The sequence below is a fragment of the Sinohyriopsis cumingii genome, chromosome 10, assembly GCF_028554795.1.
Source record: "Sinohyriopsis cumingii isolate HCF-2022 chromosome 10, ASM2855479v2, whole genome shotgun sequence".
Classification (NCBI taxonomy): domain Eukaryota; kingdom Metazoa; phylum Mollusca; class Bivalvia; order Unionida; family Unionidae; genus Sinohyriopsis; species Sinohyriopsis cumingii.
The window spans coordinates 86,495,582-86,513,078 of NC_142970.1; positions in this window are offsets into that span (position 1 = coordinate 86,495,582).

The window sequence follows — 17,497 nt, forward strand, 5'->3', positions numbered from 1 at the left end:
GTCGACATTATGTCCCCAGTCGTTATATGTTTTCAGTTTTGCCGCACAACTCTACATAAGACTGTCGGAGTTAGAATTGGCCGTTATATCTGCGTCATTATGTAAACAATGTAAAGTGGATATTACTTAAAAACAGTGCCACCATTTTGATACAAGGTATTACAAATTATCTAATTTATTTATTTTATTTCTCAAAAAAGTCAAAGACAGCTAGGTGATCTTTCTTTTGCAAGATGGTCCTTCACTAGACCTCATTGTAAATCAGGTCAATAAACCTTAACTGCGCCACCAATATCCGGTGTAATAGGCACTCGTTGATATTTGAAGTATCTCTTACTAATATGGATGTCTCTAAACACCTTATTAGACATGCAATTATATATCTGTGGAATATTCGCTTAAATAAGACCGCAATAATGTGATAAATATAAGTTTCCTCTTAGCGTTTACTATACCTTAAGATATGTATTTATTGCGAATTTTTTGGTTCATCCATTCTCTCCTAATCAGGCTAACGCATAAATATCATGAGCGAGTTCTGTTTGGCATTTAATGAAAACTGCATGCTTAGTGCAGTCAACAGAAAAAAGCTTTGAGGAAGAAATGGCCTGTACAATAATACTTAAAAATAAGCGAGGATGTATATAATTGTTTTGTCTGGTGCTTTACATTAACATATTTAGGTTATTGAGCGATGGGGCAAATGGATAAATATGAATTATTCATGGAAACACATTGGGTACCGACCTAGAAGAGTGCGATGGTAGAGACCCGCACCATTTCGGTTTGAGGTCAGCACAATACTCACTCCGTCATCGCGTCTCCAATTGTTTATGTAACGTATCTAACAATTTGTATCGAGTATAAGATTATTATTAGCAATAGGTTGATTCTACGAATACCTTGCATCACGTTTATGCAATGACACGAAACTGCACGTATTTGCTTGTAAGAAACTTGCTCCTACTAACATGTGACTAATTCAACTATGTATCAGTTGATTTCATGATTGTTAAATATTAGAGATAATTATGTGTAAACTTCTGAATTTCTTTTTGTTCACTTATAATTAAGATCACGTTTTTAAAAGCATGTGCTTACATTTAAAATGTGTAAAAGTGTATAGTTTTATTACATTACATAGACAAGAAACAGAGAAATAGGTAATGTTGAAACAATACAGATTTTGTTTTGCCATGCCTTTTTCCTGCTATAAAGCACTTAAGTGAAGCCTTATCGTAAAATGCCACGGTAAGCTAAGATAAAAAATTCTTTATTTCTGACTACATAGTTCATATATCTAAATTAAAATATTAATATAAAGTAGAAACATTGTAAACATATGGTACATACAAGTATACATACACGGATACGATAGTATGAGATACAGACACAGGTGCGAGGGGCAGATTTATCTCCACATGATTTTAAATTTACTGCGGTTTGCAATTCATTTTCAATGCCATTGACTGGTCGAGATAATTTTGACAAGCCACTGAGTATCTACACTTACTGTATATAATTGGATCAGGGGGACGTTTTCTTGAAGTATCTCTTGCGTATTAAACGTATTAAAATGAACACAAATGCACGTACGTAAAATTCAACCTGATGTCACGAGTAAGGTAGAGGACACAACAACATGCATTGACTTATTAATATGAGACGTATAAGGACAAGGATGCGAAAAGTTAATAAACGGAAGTAGAATAGTCAAAATGGGTTCACTTGTTCAAGCTCATAGAGCTGGGGTCGTGGATAACTTGACTCCAACTGAAAATCGTGATTGATTTTCATATTATAGAGATGTGTGTTTATGTCGAATGGCGTGTGTGTGTGTGTGTGTGTGTGCCACCGTTGAAATATTTTATATCGCCAAATGGACATAGTCCTTGTTTGTTAACTGGCAATGTGGAGATCCGATGTCGTTGTGACTGAATTGTTCTCATGGCCTAGTGCTGGAGGTGTCTGTATAATTCACACCTATAAGGGTTGTTCACGGCTATGTTTGGTGATTAATTTGTTTACTCATTTTGGCTTGTTTTTCATGACGGTGCCAACTTTGAGAGTTACAGTTCAGTTTTTGATTGAAGTCCATTAAACTCCGTATTGGGTATCCGATTAGTTTCATCTTTGGATTTTCTCAACACTTTTTTTAGTGGCATGGGCTGTGTTGGGATAACTACTGGGATCGAACAGTTGTTTATGGTCGTTTATGTCTAGGTAGACATGAGCGGTGTGAATTTCATACACAAGCGAGTATGTGAAGGTCATGACCAAAGTGTTCTTGTCTCCATATTTTATTTGTTGATGTCTAACCTCGACCATAAACAGTTTGGAGAGCTCGATCACAGTTGCGCCGACGTAGAAGGATATATCCAGCTTGAGATCTCCATGTGGAGAAAGGTATCATCGGCGACTAGTTTATCTCGTCGATTGACATCGTTAACTCGTTTGATTTTCTTGCGACGTCGAATGTTCTCCATTGTTTCTCCTAACACTCTATTGTTTATGAGTTTTAAGAAATCTTTGTCGAACGCCGTAGCGGCTTTGGCTTGTTGTTTCATCTTAAAGTCGATGTAGGGTTTCAACCACGGTGATTGTTAAAACCTGATATCCCGATAAACTTTGTCGAGCACAAGTCCATGCTGAGCAGCCTGTTAGAGCAGTCGATGATGTAGTTTGTACCTGGTTTTGTTCTTGAGATTTGGGACAACGTTTTCATTTTCACTAGTTCAAATCGTGTTGCTCCTGCTACATCTCGTTGGTGACCAGTATTCGTTCAGCACTGAATGGATAATTGTTGTGACGTGTTTCACTAAGTGTCGTAAGAGGCGACTAAGTAGATGCATGCAACCTGTTTGCCGTGGATTGCGTACCGTGTCGGGGTAGGAAATGATTCTGGTAGTTGAACAGATGGTTTCCGATGCAATACACTACTTTGGCCTCTACTTCTTCTAGACGGGTTGTAGGGATGGGCCCGATCTCGACAAATAGGCTGGTCAAGCCGAGCAGTAGGAAGTCTTTTATTTACTTGCTGACCTTCTTTATATTTCTTCTTGTATATTTCCTGATACCACTGTTGCCCCTACCGTCTACTCCTCTATTTTTCTTTTCTCTTACTCCTTAGGCTTCCTAGAAGGTGGTGGCTTAACGGGTCAATCTAGAGATATCTTTACTGAACTGATATAACATCTTTGTATCCCTGGCACAAAAAAGTGTCCCCTAGTTGGCCTCCGTGGCGGATGAGTGAACATGGGTGATGAATATAAAACAAGACATCATAGAAAACAAAAACAAGGATCAACTGAAAAGTTCTAAACCTTTAACGGACTCATATGATGAACCATGTGGCGTGGAATCAATCAAACGCTTCATGAATATTCAGTTAAAAGATCATACAAAACCAGTCTCTGCACTATCACCATTTATAGTTGAATAGACTATAATTGGCCTAGTCGGTATTCCTAAAAGCGTGAAAAGACTCAAATCGGGTAGCTTTCTCGTTGAATGTGAGCGAAATGTGCAGACCGACAACATCAGGAAAATTTAGACTTTTTACGATGTTCCGGTGACGATTTTCGCTCATTCTAGTCTCAATTCATCCAAAGATGTAATTCGCTACCGAGACCTCGCAGGGGTCAGCGGCACTGAAATCGTCGACGGAATGAAGAATCAATGTGTTACAGCAATTCGCTGAATTCGATTCAAACGTGATACACAATTGCAGGACACGAACACCATCATACTTAACATTAACTCACCAACAATACATAATGTAGTAAAAGTTGGCTTCTTGCAGGTTGAAGATGAAATGTATATTCCAAATCTTCTGCGTAGTTTCAAGTGTCAGAAGTACGGTCACCACGAAGAGATATGCTCCAGAAACCCTGTGTGTGGTCGATGCGGATAAACCAGCCATCGAGAAGCAGACTGCTTCGCGAAACCCCCATTGAGCAATTTGTGACAAAGGTCACCATGCCAATTCTAAAGACTGCGATACATTGAAATAACAGAAGGAGATCCAAAAGGTAAAATACACGTCAAACATCCCCTTTTTAAAGGACAATAAGATGGTCGAATTTCGAACTACTCTACATCGCCGAACCTTCTAAACTCTTGTAAAAAACCAGTCCAAAGACAACTAAGAATAGACAAACTCAAACAGATCTAACCTATACAAAAATCACTGCTAATATCCAACATTACAAGGCACAAAGGAACACAATCTCCAAGCAGAAAAGTTTCAATAAATTGTGGCAAAGGTCACCATGCTAGTTCTAAAGACTGCTAGACCTGGACATTAGAGAAGGAGGTCCATATTGTAAAATGTACGTCAAGCATTCCCTTCCCGGAGGCCATAAAGATGGTCGAATATCGAACCCATCTACATGGCACAATCTTCTTAACAGATGTAAAAGAAGTCCAGAGGCAAACAAGAATGATGCACCAAATGCAACTGCAGCTACTAAGATTCCACATTGCAAGCCACAATAATTCACAATCTCCACACATACAACATTCATCAACCCCCAATATCTAAGTTGCCAACAAACAAAAATAAATATTTAAAATAACAGGCAGCAAAAGGGGTCTGATGCCCCTAATAAGCTGCACAACATGTTTGGAGACTTTGAGGATATAAATTTAAAAAGGAACTTCCCCATGTCCTCAAGGTCGCGTTCAAGGTAACCCATACCTACCAACACAAAATTCACTCCCTTACTTCCTACAGAGAAATATCCTCCCAGATTGATTTCGCGATAGGTCTAGCCTAACTCAACAATATTCAATTTAAACATAAAATGAAGAACACCATCATACAATAGAACTGTCGAGGACATAAAACCAATCACCATGATGTTCTTATGCTATTATACGAACTTAATCCTGAGTACTATGCGTTCAGGAAACGTTCTTGAAAGATACGGACAACATCACATTTAACAACTACTCCCTGCTTAGCACCTACTTTCAACATGTTGACAGGGCTTCAGGAGAAGTTTATGTTATTGTGAACAACAGAGCCCCTCATAGCGTCATTCCTTTAAAACCAATTTGCAGGTCGTTGCTGTGAACGTCACTCTACGTCGATTGATTACCTTCTGTTCTATTTACATACCACCAAACATAAACCTAGTACCAAACAAATTAGACAATCTTGTTCAACACAATGCCCATAACAGTTTATGGAGATCAAATCATATAAGTGACAGAGGTCGTGACAGTTGAAGATTTCATTTCTAGACACGATTTGTGTCCATATAACACCAAAAGACCGACATATTTACCCAGTAACGGGTACATACACGTGCATCGATTTGACAATTTGTTCTCCTTCGCTGCTTTTTGGACTATGAATGGAATGTGGCTGATGACCTTCACAGCAGTGATCACTTTCCAATCTCGTTTGACAATATTAACTCTACAACTGATGACGCAATTCCACAACGGAATATTAAGAAGGCCGACTGGGCTAAGTTTGAAACACTCTTTCAAACTAGGCTGAATGAGGATACAGTTTTCAACGTTTAGGACCCTATTCAGCATTTTGTTCTATTTTATTCAAGATTACAGAAGAATCCATTCCCAAGTCATCAACGGAATGTAAAAGAACCACAAAACCCTGCGTCTCTAAGGAATGCAAGGAAGCCATTAGACAATCGTCCGAAGCCCGAACACTTAAACATCTATCGCCGCACAATAAAATAAGTAAACGAGCATCATGGAAGAACTTATGTTTCTTCTATAATTCTCATTCCTCTATTACGAAAGTCTGGGACACTATACGCAAAAAAACCGAAAGGAAAAAGACAATTCCCACCGACATATGAAACTAAAGAATAACAATTTTAATTCAAAACGTGACATAGGCAACATTCTTGCTGACAGTTCCTCTAAAATACCTCATCATCTAATTGTTCAGAAGCCAATCGAAGATTAAAAACTCAAAAATAAAAGTCACGTTTAAAACTCACATCCAACTGTTCTCACTATTGGAGCTTATGGAGGCTTTAGATAAGAGCCATTATACATCCGATGGGCCTGTCGAAATATATTACCAGTTTTTGAAACATTCCAGAATCATATTTTACATCTCTTCTGAAAATCTGTAATGTATCTAAACTTTGGAAAGAAGCAACGGTAATACAATTTCCAAAACCAGGTAAAGATAGCGCAGATCCTGTCAACTATCGACCTATTGCACTCACAAGATGTGTATACAAAACTGGAACGAATGAGGAATATTCGGCTTGTATGGAACCTGGAAACTAACAATATACTAACTCCTGTCCAATGTGGATTTCGATATTGCCGGAGTACCACTGATCATCTGGTTAGACTGGAAAGATTTATTCGCGATGCATTTTTCAAGAAGGAACATTTAGTAGCGGTTCTCCTTGATTTAGGACAGGCATATGACACTATACGGAAATAAAGGATACTAAATGACCTGCACGATCTGAGTCTAAAAGGCTGTCTGCCCTCTTTCATATCAAACTATCTCTCAGAAAGACAATTCAAGGTACGAGTTGGCTCAACCCTCTCATATCTGCACGAGCAAGAGATGGGTGTGCCCCAGGGCAGTACTTTATATGTGACACTCTTCAACATCAAAATCAATATCATCACCAAGTGTTTGGCTCCTCGTGTGGATTGCTGGTTATGCGTTGATGAGTTTCTAGCATGCTATCGATCAACGGACATGCATACAGTTGAAAGACAACAAAGACAAAATATAAACAAGATTCAAATTTGGGCCAGTACGAACGGGTTCAAATTCTCAAAATCAAGAACGGTGCGTATGCATTTCTCTCAGTTATCACGGTATCATCATGAACCTAAACTCACGCTGGACAGAACAGCTATTCAATCTGTCGAGAAAACAAAGTTTTTATGTATTATCTTCGACATAAAACTAACTCTTATTCCACACCTAAAGAACTTGACAGCTGAATGCTTAGCATCTCTAGATCTTCTTAAAAGTAGCAGCGCACTGTGACTGGGGTGCTGATAGAAAAATCATCCTCAATTTATATAGAACATTTATTGTTTATGGTTCAGCCAGAAAGTAATATTTGCAAATGCTTGATAAATGTCATCATCAAGGAATAGGACTCGTTGAAGCGAACGGGCCACCTTTATCACATCAGAGAGAAATGTTTTCCACACAGTATGCTCTCAGATAAAAATCGTGCCTTCTGAAATCTGCTTTTTCGGTTGTTTTGAAACCCAAATACAAAACCTTATACGAAAATAGACCGAATGCCAAACCGTCTATTAACATCAGAATATCATTCAGCCTTGACAGTACAAAAATGATCTATCTAAAGGTCAGAAAACGTCCTTTTCTAAAATACCACCATGGCTACTTAAACAACCAAACAAACATTTTTTACGCTACACGATGGAAAAATGTCCGAGACAAACCCTTCCATCTTCTACAACTCTTACCATAAACTCCTAACCGAATTTACAGACTACAAAATACTTTGTATCGACGGATCAAAGGCTGAGGAAAAGTCAACATAAGCCTTCTTTAGTGGAAATATCACATAACACAAGTTCGCTTACCAAATGTCAAACCAATTTGTTCAGCCGAAATCAGAGCAAATAGCCCTTGCTCTGAAATATAAATCGAAAACAAACGTGTTTTAAATAGCATCATCTTGTTCGACTCCCTATCGTTACTTCAGTCACTACACAACAGAAAACAGGAGAACCCTTTGTTGACAAATTACTAAGGTAAGTACCTCATACAATATCATATACTGCTGAATACCTGGCCATGTTGCAAAAGCAGATCGCGGTGCCAAAATGGCCCTATCTCATGAACCATCTGATTTTAAAATACTGTATCATGATCTTAAACCTAGTATGAAAGAGATTTTACGTCAGTAGTAGCAGGCGTCACGGAATAATGCAGTGAATAATAAACTTCACTCCATCAAGCCAAGCTTAAGAAATTGGACTCCTTGTTACAGAACCATGCGTAGGGAGGAAGTAGTTATTGCAATAATTTGAATTGGTCATACTTATATAACCCACCCCACATACTACAAGGGTACTAAACCGAAGCCATCAAAATCTTAAATTTGACTATGTTCAGCGAACTTGCGTCACCATCATATGGTGATTCAGAGACCAAATTTGCTGCCAGCGCGTATATGTTTACATTGACTAATGTTATCAGAAGAAATTTCAGAATCGATTTGGCTTTTGCACGAAATGCATCCTACGTTGTACGATTCTCAGCTCGACGTCTTCTCTCAGATTCAGAGAGGAGATCTCCATTTTGCTTCCACTTAGCAAATTATTTGTAGTCTGCAACGATAATCGTGACTGTTTTCAGAGGCGTCAAACACGCGATTGGTTTTAAAAGAGATTCCACCGAGAAATACATTTACAGATCAGCAACTCATGCCAATTCGCAATTCACCGTAACGTGATTTTCGGTATGGAAACCCAAAATCACCCCATGAAAAGTTCACATGCTCGAGCTGGAATCGACGCTGTCCGATTCACGAGAAAAAACATTACTTTGAGCAACACCTAATTTACATGCAACACTTTGCTCGCGTGAAGGTCACAAAGTCGTCGAAAGTATCTATCAAGTCATGTAGAGAACGTGCCAGGCACAAGTTCGTGGTGTTCTACTGGCGGCACGAAGATATAACCTAACTCGAAACACGTGTTTGACATTCTTGGATTGTCTTACATTAACGAACGCATCAACTCGTATTCTCGCGCGTACATGTTGTTGGTGGACGATGACAAGGGCACGCATTTAGCATAGGAAGATTTCGGCAAATCGTATCCCATTTTCCATTTCAAAGCCTCCGAACATTCTCAGCACCTCACCCATTCCCTAGACTACATCGATATTTGTCAGACTATTACCGATCCAGGCGGCGATTATGTTTGTTAGACGCTGGTGACCTCGGACAGATTCATGATGCTATACGTGTACAAGGGAGAAAATGAGTATCATTGTAAAGACCATCCCACAAAAAGTTGTCCAAACGTCGGGAAGTGCATTTGTCCGGAAAAGGTCACATTCGGCTGTATAATATCCACATCATCGAAAGACGAAAAGGATGGCAAAAGGACCAGTTATCAATGAACAAAACAAATATAGCACTGACCGAATATGATGACCCAGAAAAGCATTAAAGAACAAAAAGGAACGTTCATTAACAACAAAAAAATGGGTTTTAATTGCCTTGGATGAAATTTCATTGTAATTCTGATTTTACGAGGCCCCAACAAAGAAAACGTACGAATTAAGAATATCTTTGTCTTTAGCATTTTTATTTTAGTATGGATAAGATATTCATAAATAGTTTATCGACACACAAAGTGCGTTTTTTATTGCAAATATTAAGTTCTGAATAGTAACTTATTGTGTCTTCACTTTACATTTTTCATTTATTATATGCAACCGTAGGGACAGCGCACAAAATTTACATTATATATATATATATATATATATTGGTTTCTTCTTATCAAAATGATTTTATTTTCAGTTTTCAGTGTAATAAAATAATTTATACTATCATTTATTATACATGCTATATATTTATATATTGTTATCATTATTACATTACTCCACGACATCAGCATATCTAAATTTGTTCATCTTTAGGGATAAATTGATTTTGAATTGCCGATATTTTCTGGATTATTGCAGAAATCTGACTTTTTATTTTAGTCTTGAACATATTATTTATTATGCCCTTTTATTCTCCATTGTATGCTCAAGTCCGTATAAATTTTGCAATCTTTCAAGATTTAGATCCTATCATTGTAACGATGGTAACGATGTCGTGTCTCCAGTACGTGTATGTGTAAATTTGGATGATTTATAAGCGTCACATCTTCCTGTTACTGCTAGCACTGACTTTGTTTTGATGAATCAAAGATGGAATTAGCGATTTCGAATGGCAATAATAACTACAGTCATCAATTCAAAATTCTAAATATATCTTTGCTTTAAAGGTTCGTATACCTTAAAGAACAAATGTTAACAAAGCTATTAAACAGAGACAAACGTAAAACTAATAATTATTTCACAAGTGTTCGTTTTAGAATCTCATTCTTGCTATAATTACTATAATGTGATACTCGTAACTTTTATTCAAGAGCATGTTAAAAGTTAAAATGCATCGGACTAGACACAGAAACAAAATATGGATCTAGCGTTCTGCCTTGCTGCTGCTTATTCCGTTACATTTAGCCAAATAACCTGTCTCTGGTGTGTTATCAAACACACACGATAGAATAAAGGCTTATTATAACTTTAACGGAGATCTTAGAGACCATAAGTTATTCGAATACAAATTTTACATGCAGATTTTCCTTAATTTGGTATTGACCCTTTTTATATTGACCCTTTTTATGCGATTTTAACTGTTGGTTATATGACACGTACGGTATATCTGTTTATATAAAGCATGTAATAACTGCCAACCATATTGTTTTTAACATAGTTCTATTATGAACGTTTAAATTCATATATTTATATATTCAAAAGTGTCAGATTATACACAGAAACAGCTCACACTGAATGAATATTGCCTACTTTTTTATTGTGGCTAAGACCATCATTTAGAAGAGAGACATGTGTATAGTTAGTAACATATCTATAAGTGTGATTCACCTACTCACAAGGGTACAATTTCTTATCGTTAAAGTTTATCACGAAAATAAACTACACACAGATTCAAAATCCAGATTTTCTGTGCTTTGACTTTATATGATTAGAGCAAAGGTGACTGCTGAGTATATAGTAAGGTCTAGCATAGGTGTAAAGTTACTGATTAAGGGCTCTTTAAAAAAATAGATCTAAGTCTTATAATTTGTTTCCTTTTTGTCTTCACATGAAAAAATAAAGCCTCTTATTATCTAAACTTGGTGTATACAGTAGTGGATATGGGAAACATTTATTTTATTTATCACTTGTAACTGGAACATTGGAGCTCCATCAGGAACACATCTTATGCAATTATATTTGACCTTGATCTCAACGTCATATTCAAATTTGAGATATGAGTGAGTCACGCGGTACGCCTTCTTACCGTTATTCATTTGTGTGTTGCGATCTATGAAAAGAAAATATTCTAAGATTTGAAAATAAAAATGTATGTTATTCACACTTATGGTGACGAACAGTGGTCTAAGGTTGACATTGCCCGGGGTGGGAGTGGGAGACAAGGGCCCCAATCCTCCAAAATGCCCCATACGGCCTGCGTCTCTGATTGCCTCTGTCAACTAAAATCCAGCTCCTGGCCTTCGCGAGTGGCTTAGATTTGAAGTCCGGCAGACCACGTTTTCCACCAACAGGAGAAGGGGTGAAAGCGGGCCACTGACGCCTTAAAATCAGTTGCTTCGGGTAGATGGGACTCGAAAACCTTGGATGGTAGCTCATCTAGGAGAAGGAAAACACCGATTCCAAACCTCTGCTGCCTTGTGGCTATACCCACTCATGGCAAAGGCTAAGGGAGTAAACCCCGACAGAAAATCCGAGATGGAGTCCCTAAGGCGGTCTGACATTGACTTCAACGTCATTCCGGCAACTCCTGCGATGCCGTTGGTAACAAGCTGTATCGGCATTCGTCGTTCCCTTGGGCCCACCAGCTGCGTGGAGAGGGTGGATTTGCTGCATGGACAACAGCTGATTCTCCATACCACCCTGCCCAGGCTTCATAGCTTCACTAGAGAGGACACTCCAGCGTCGTCGTACGGCGTCGGCACAACACGAGAAGTAGCAGTTTACCGGTTCTAAGTCAAAGCTCGATTGGCGTAGAGCTTGGCGCCAGGGTTATTTCTGACTGTGGGAGAGATCACTAGGTCTCACTGGACAGCTACCGCCCACCTCAAGCTGAGGCCCCAGTCAGTAAGATGCTGCCCGCCATGGCCTGCCTGCTTCACTGGGTGCATCTCGACAAGTGGGCCACAAAACTCCGCACCAGGAAAAACTAAAGGAAGAAATAAGAAGACTGAAACTCTTCGTTTTGCAATCTGGAACATCAGGACCATGTGTCCTGGATTGACGGCTGGCCTACGGCAGATCGACGATGGAAGGAAGACTGCCGTCATTGACAGCGAACTCTCCCGACTGAACATCGACATTGCCTGCCTCCAGGAGACCCGACTGGCTGACAGCGGCACCACCTAGGAAGCCAATTACACGTTCTCTTGGCAGAGGACTCCCTCGGATGAACCTAGGCAGCATGGTGTAGGCTTTGCCGTAAAAAACACGCTAATCGCCTTCATTAAACCTGCATCAACAAGTACTGAGATAATCATTGCCCTCCTGCTGTCAACATCCTTAGGTCAGGTCAACATCTTCAACGAGTACGCCCCAACCCCATGCTCCACCCACGAGGAGAAAGACAAGTTTTATGAGGCTCTGGATCAGGCAATATCCAGTATCCCCAACAATGAAAGCCTTTACTTACTAGGAGACTTCAATGGTCCACCTGTCTCGGCTTTTACGGAAGGGGCAAGATCAACGAGAATGGTCAGCGACTGCTGTAGATGTGCTGCTCCCAAAGTCTATGTGTGACCAACACTTTCTTCAGATGCAAGAAGATCTACCAAGGTGTCGTGCAGACACCCACGTTCACGCCACTGGCACCAGCTAGACCTCGTCATCACCAGGCGTGCAGAACTGGCCAGTGTTCTCCTCACCCGCAGCTACCACAGTGCTGATTCCAACACGGACCATTCCCTCTTGACCAGCAAGGTGCGAATATTACCCAAGAAGCTGCACCACGCCAAGAAGAAGGGTCACCCACGCATCAACACCTGCTGTGCAAGCAGCCCAGAGAAAACACAGCAGTTCATCAGCAAACTGAAGGAAGCCCTCACCAAAGTGACACCTGATGACACCATTGACTCAAAGTGGTCCCATATCCATGACTCTGTGTACAATTCAGCCATCACAGCTTACGGGAAGAGGGAGCGAAAGAATGTCGACTGGTATGAGGCAAACTGGGAGGAGATGGAGCCCGTGATTGAGGCAAAGAGGAAAGCCGTCCTGGCATACAAAGCTGTACCTAGCTCCAGAACACTACAAGACCTCAGGATTGCAAGGAACAACGCCCAGAAGACCGCCCGGCGATGTGTTAACACCTACTGGCTGAACCTTTGAACAGTATATAGACAGCTGCCGACACCGGGGATACAAGAGGAATGTATGAGGGTATCACAAAGGCGATAGGCCCCCACAGCTACAAGATCGCCCCCTCAAGTCCAAGACGGGTGAAGTCATCACAGACTAAGGGAACCAACTGCAGCGATGGGTTGAGCACTATCTTGAGCTATATGTAACCCAAAACAATGTCACTGGAACTTCCCTGGACGTCATTCCAGACCTGCCTGTCATGGAGGAGCTAGACACACAGCCCACACTGGAAGAGCTCGGAAAAGCCATTGATTGCCTTGCATGTGGGAAGGATCCTGGAAGCGACGGCATTCCACCTGAAGTCCTCAAGAGAAGAAAACCAGCACTGCTTCAGCCCCTACACATACTCCTCTGCCTTTGCTGGGAACAGGGATACATCCCACAGGACATGCGTGACGCCAACATCGTCACTTTGAACAAAAACAAAGGAGACCGTAGCGACTGCAACAACTATCGGGGCATCTCCATTCTCAGCATCGTCGGAAAGGCTTTCGCCCGTGTTGCCTTGGCGCGCTTGCAGATCCTAGCCTCCCGCGTCTACCCAGAGTCCCAGTGTGGATTTCGAGCTGGCAGGTCAACTGTAGACATGATCTGCTCACTACGTCGGCTGCAGGAGAAGTGTCCCAAGCAGCAGATGCCACTCTACATTGCCTTCATAGACCTGACGAAGCCGTTTGACCTGGTTAGTCGGAGTGGACTCTTCAGACTCATGTAGAAGATCGGCTTCCCCCCACGTCTGCTTGCTGTCATCATGTCGTTCCACGAGAACATGCACAGCACAGTGTGCTTCAGTGGCGCAACATCGGAAGCATTCCCAGTCATCAGCGGAGTCAAACAAGGCTGTGTCCTTGCACCGACGCTCTTTGCCATCTTATTCTCCATGCTTCTCCAGTACGCATTCAAGGACTGCAGCGAGGGAGTGTACGTCCATGCCAGGGCTGACGGCAAGCTGTTCAACATCGCCCGTCTCCGTGCTAAGACTAAAGTCACAGAGGTACACATCCGTGAATTGCACTTTGCCGACGATGCAGCCTTGATATCACACACGGAAGATGGACTTCGGCAGCTGGTATGCCGCCTCTCACATGCATGTAAGGAATTTGGACTGACCATCAGTTTGAAGGAAACGAATGTCATGGCACAGGACACAGACTCCCTTCCCTCTGTCACCATCGATGGGTACAATTTGGAAGTTGTCGAGAACTTCACATACCTCGGGTTTAACATCTCCAGCTCACTCTACATTGATTCTGAGGTGAACGGCAGGATTGCCATGGCAGCAGCAGTGATGGCCAGACTTAACCAGAGGGTCTGGAACAACCCCAACCTCAGAGAGAAGACCAAACTGCGTGTCTACCAAGCCTGCATGCTCAGCTCACTTATCTACAGCAGCGAAACATGGATCACCTATGCAAGACACGAGAGGAAACTCAACAGCTTCTACCTGAGATGTCTGCGGCGCATTCTGCACATCCAGTGGCAGGACAAAGTATCCAACACAGAGGTTCTAGAACGCGCCAACATTAACAGCATGTTCTTCATTCTCAGCGAGAGGCGCCTTCGCTGGCTTGGCCATGTGAAGAGGATGGACCCAGGCCGCATTCCCAAGGACCTGTTATATGGGGAGTAAGCAGAAGGTGCGCGACCAACTGGACGACCACATCTGCGCTACAAAGATGTCTGCAAGAAGGATATGAAGACGCAAACATCAATGTCAACGACTGGGAGAGCTATGCAAACAACCGTTCCAGCTGGCGTCTAGCTGTCAAGCAGGGAGTGCAAATCGCAGAGGAAAAGAGTAAAATAAAACAAGCTGAAAAGAGAGCTAGAAAGAAGGATAAACAAAAGCTTACTTTGGAGCTACGCCATCGTCTCACGTGGACGGACGGATGCCAAGATGAGATGGTAACGAACATATTGATGGATAAAACAAAATAATTTAGAAAATGATTCATAAAGTGAAGATTACCTAATACGAGAACTAAGAGAACTGATGCGCACTCGCATCGTTTTAAAATTCACACCATATGATGAACTGAATATCTTTAATTAATCTGGTAACATGTATTGTACTTTTTTTCTCAGATAGTTCAGACATGTTAGCCTTCAGAGGATAAGAGATTATACATGCGTCTTTCTGAAATGCATTCAAATGCTAAATTGTATTACAATTTCTAAGAGCAACTATTTGCAACGAATTAAAATATAAAAGCGTCTGTTCAATTAGCATCATTCGGATTGAAAAGATATCATAGTATGCTTTTTACTTCTTGTGTTATACGTTTTAGCTTGCGACTATTATGCCCGTCATACTCATATTTACAGCACAAAAATTAATGTGTACATATAATACAACAAGCTATACCACGTGGTAATCATAAGAACTAAACAATAAATCGTGTATGACTTTTTAAAATATTTTGTCAGATTCATGGCTAATAGGGTTAGTGATCCTTACGTCTAATTCCTTGCCGCTAACGTCTTTAGCGAATGACTCGTTGCTATTGTAAATAGAGGCAAGTTGTATTACTTTACGTAAAAAGACGCAGGTTTTGTCAGCTTATATCAGTATAGGCAGATCGATGCTACGGTGACATAGCTGACGAAACATTCAAGTCTGGCAATTAATTAATTTGAATCAAATATGAGGGTATGCATAGGTAATATGGTATCCCTTAAAGACAATAAAAAACTAGACTGATATAAAATTAATTACAGGAATGGCAGAGCAGGATATTGTAGACTCAGATCATTCGAACGTTAGTTTGGCATGCAGATGCAACGCCTTTGTCATCAATCTTAAGTCTGCTTGGTTTTGCTTATCACTGTTGTATAATCATATATAAAACTATGTAAATGATTGGGACAAATTTCAAACTCAATTATAACCTGTTACATGTTTCTGAAATGGTCGCCATTATTTATTAAAACTTAAATTGAAGATTCGATTCAAGTACATGTTCGAGGTGTACCATGATCATCAGTGGATCATATTAACCAACATCACCAAAAAATGACATACAATTTAATGTCTATTTTGTTTAGTATTTCTAGTTAAACACAACGCTGTTTATCACATATTTAAACAGAAAACAAATATTGTTTTTTATTGATTATTTAAGTACGAAAAATAAATATTTATTCAATAAAACAATACATTTTTTTAGTTCCATATTTTTTTTTAAATTTAATAAACATACTCTTATATTTTCACACGTGAAAATATTAGTATTCCGATCATGCGCCTCTCGAATGTGTCTGGCTGTACAAGTTGTACCTGCAGCAATAAAAACGACTAGCTTGCGAGATGCAACAAATACATTGAAAATGCCTTAGATTTCAGACATGTGCATTAGTTTTTGATAATGACATGTGACCAGAAGCCGTTCGGATTTCTCTGAACATTTTTAATCTTACGTGCTTGATAGCAACAACAAACCCATTGCCATGCATTGCTGAATCGGACTTGCATTGGTTTCCGGAAGGGTAATATAGATCAAAAATGACAAAATTACAATTTACTGTGACATGTTAGGTTACGCAAATCCTGCTACTTTCTTATATCAGATATTGAAAGTGAGGTGAAATATGAAAAAAAGAAGTTGGCGGTGAGTGTGTTGTGCGGATGATTGAATTTAACATTCAAAATTCGAGTCACACGAAAGTCTGGTACATGATACAGGTAAAATTTATTTTCATTCGTTAATATCAGTTGTATATCATCTCATGGTACCAAAATACTATATATTTTAATTGTAGTTTCGCCACTTGTTAGAATAGTATGTGTTCGGTACCACACTATCAAATATATCAGATATTAATTTAAGAAAATACATAATATATACATAGTGATCTTCTTCCAGTCAATACGATGAAAAATAAAACCAATCTAGTAGCAGAGCTGAATGTAGGAACATGTTCGTATATAACCATTTCATAATTATGCTATGGGAACAACATGAATCTTCGTCGGATCTCTTTATCTGTCTTGATCGGGTTCTGAATAAAATATAAATACGTTTTTCAAATGGAAGCCATCAAACGGTCATGACCGACAATTAAACCATCTACGATACCAATGAAACAACGGTAATGTAATCTGGAAAGTGAGTTCTTACCCAGCAGTGATTGATATCGGAAATACGTAATTACGGTTACGATGATGCGAATGAATCCATCATGGTTATTCTACGCTTATCCTTTGCAATGACTCATTGTTTCGAGTAATAAGTGAAGCACTTTGTATTCATTGTCGGTGATATATAAATATGTGATGTTTTCGTACAATTCTTGCATCGACACATTATT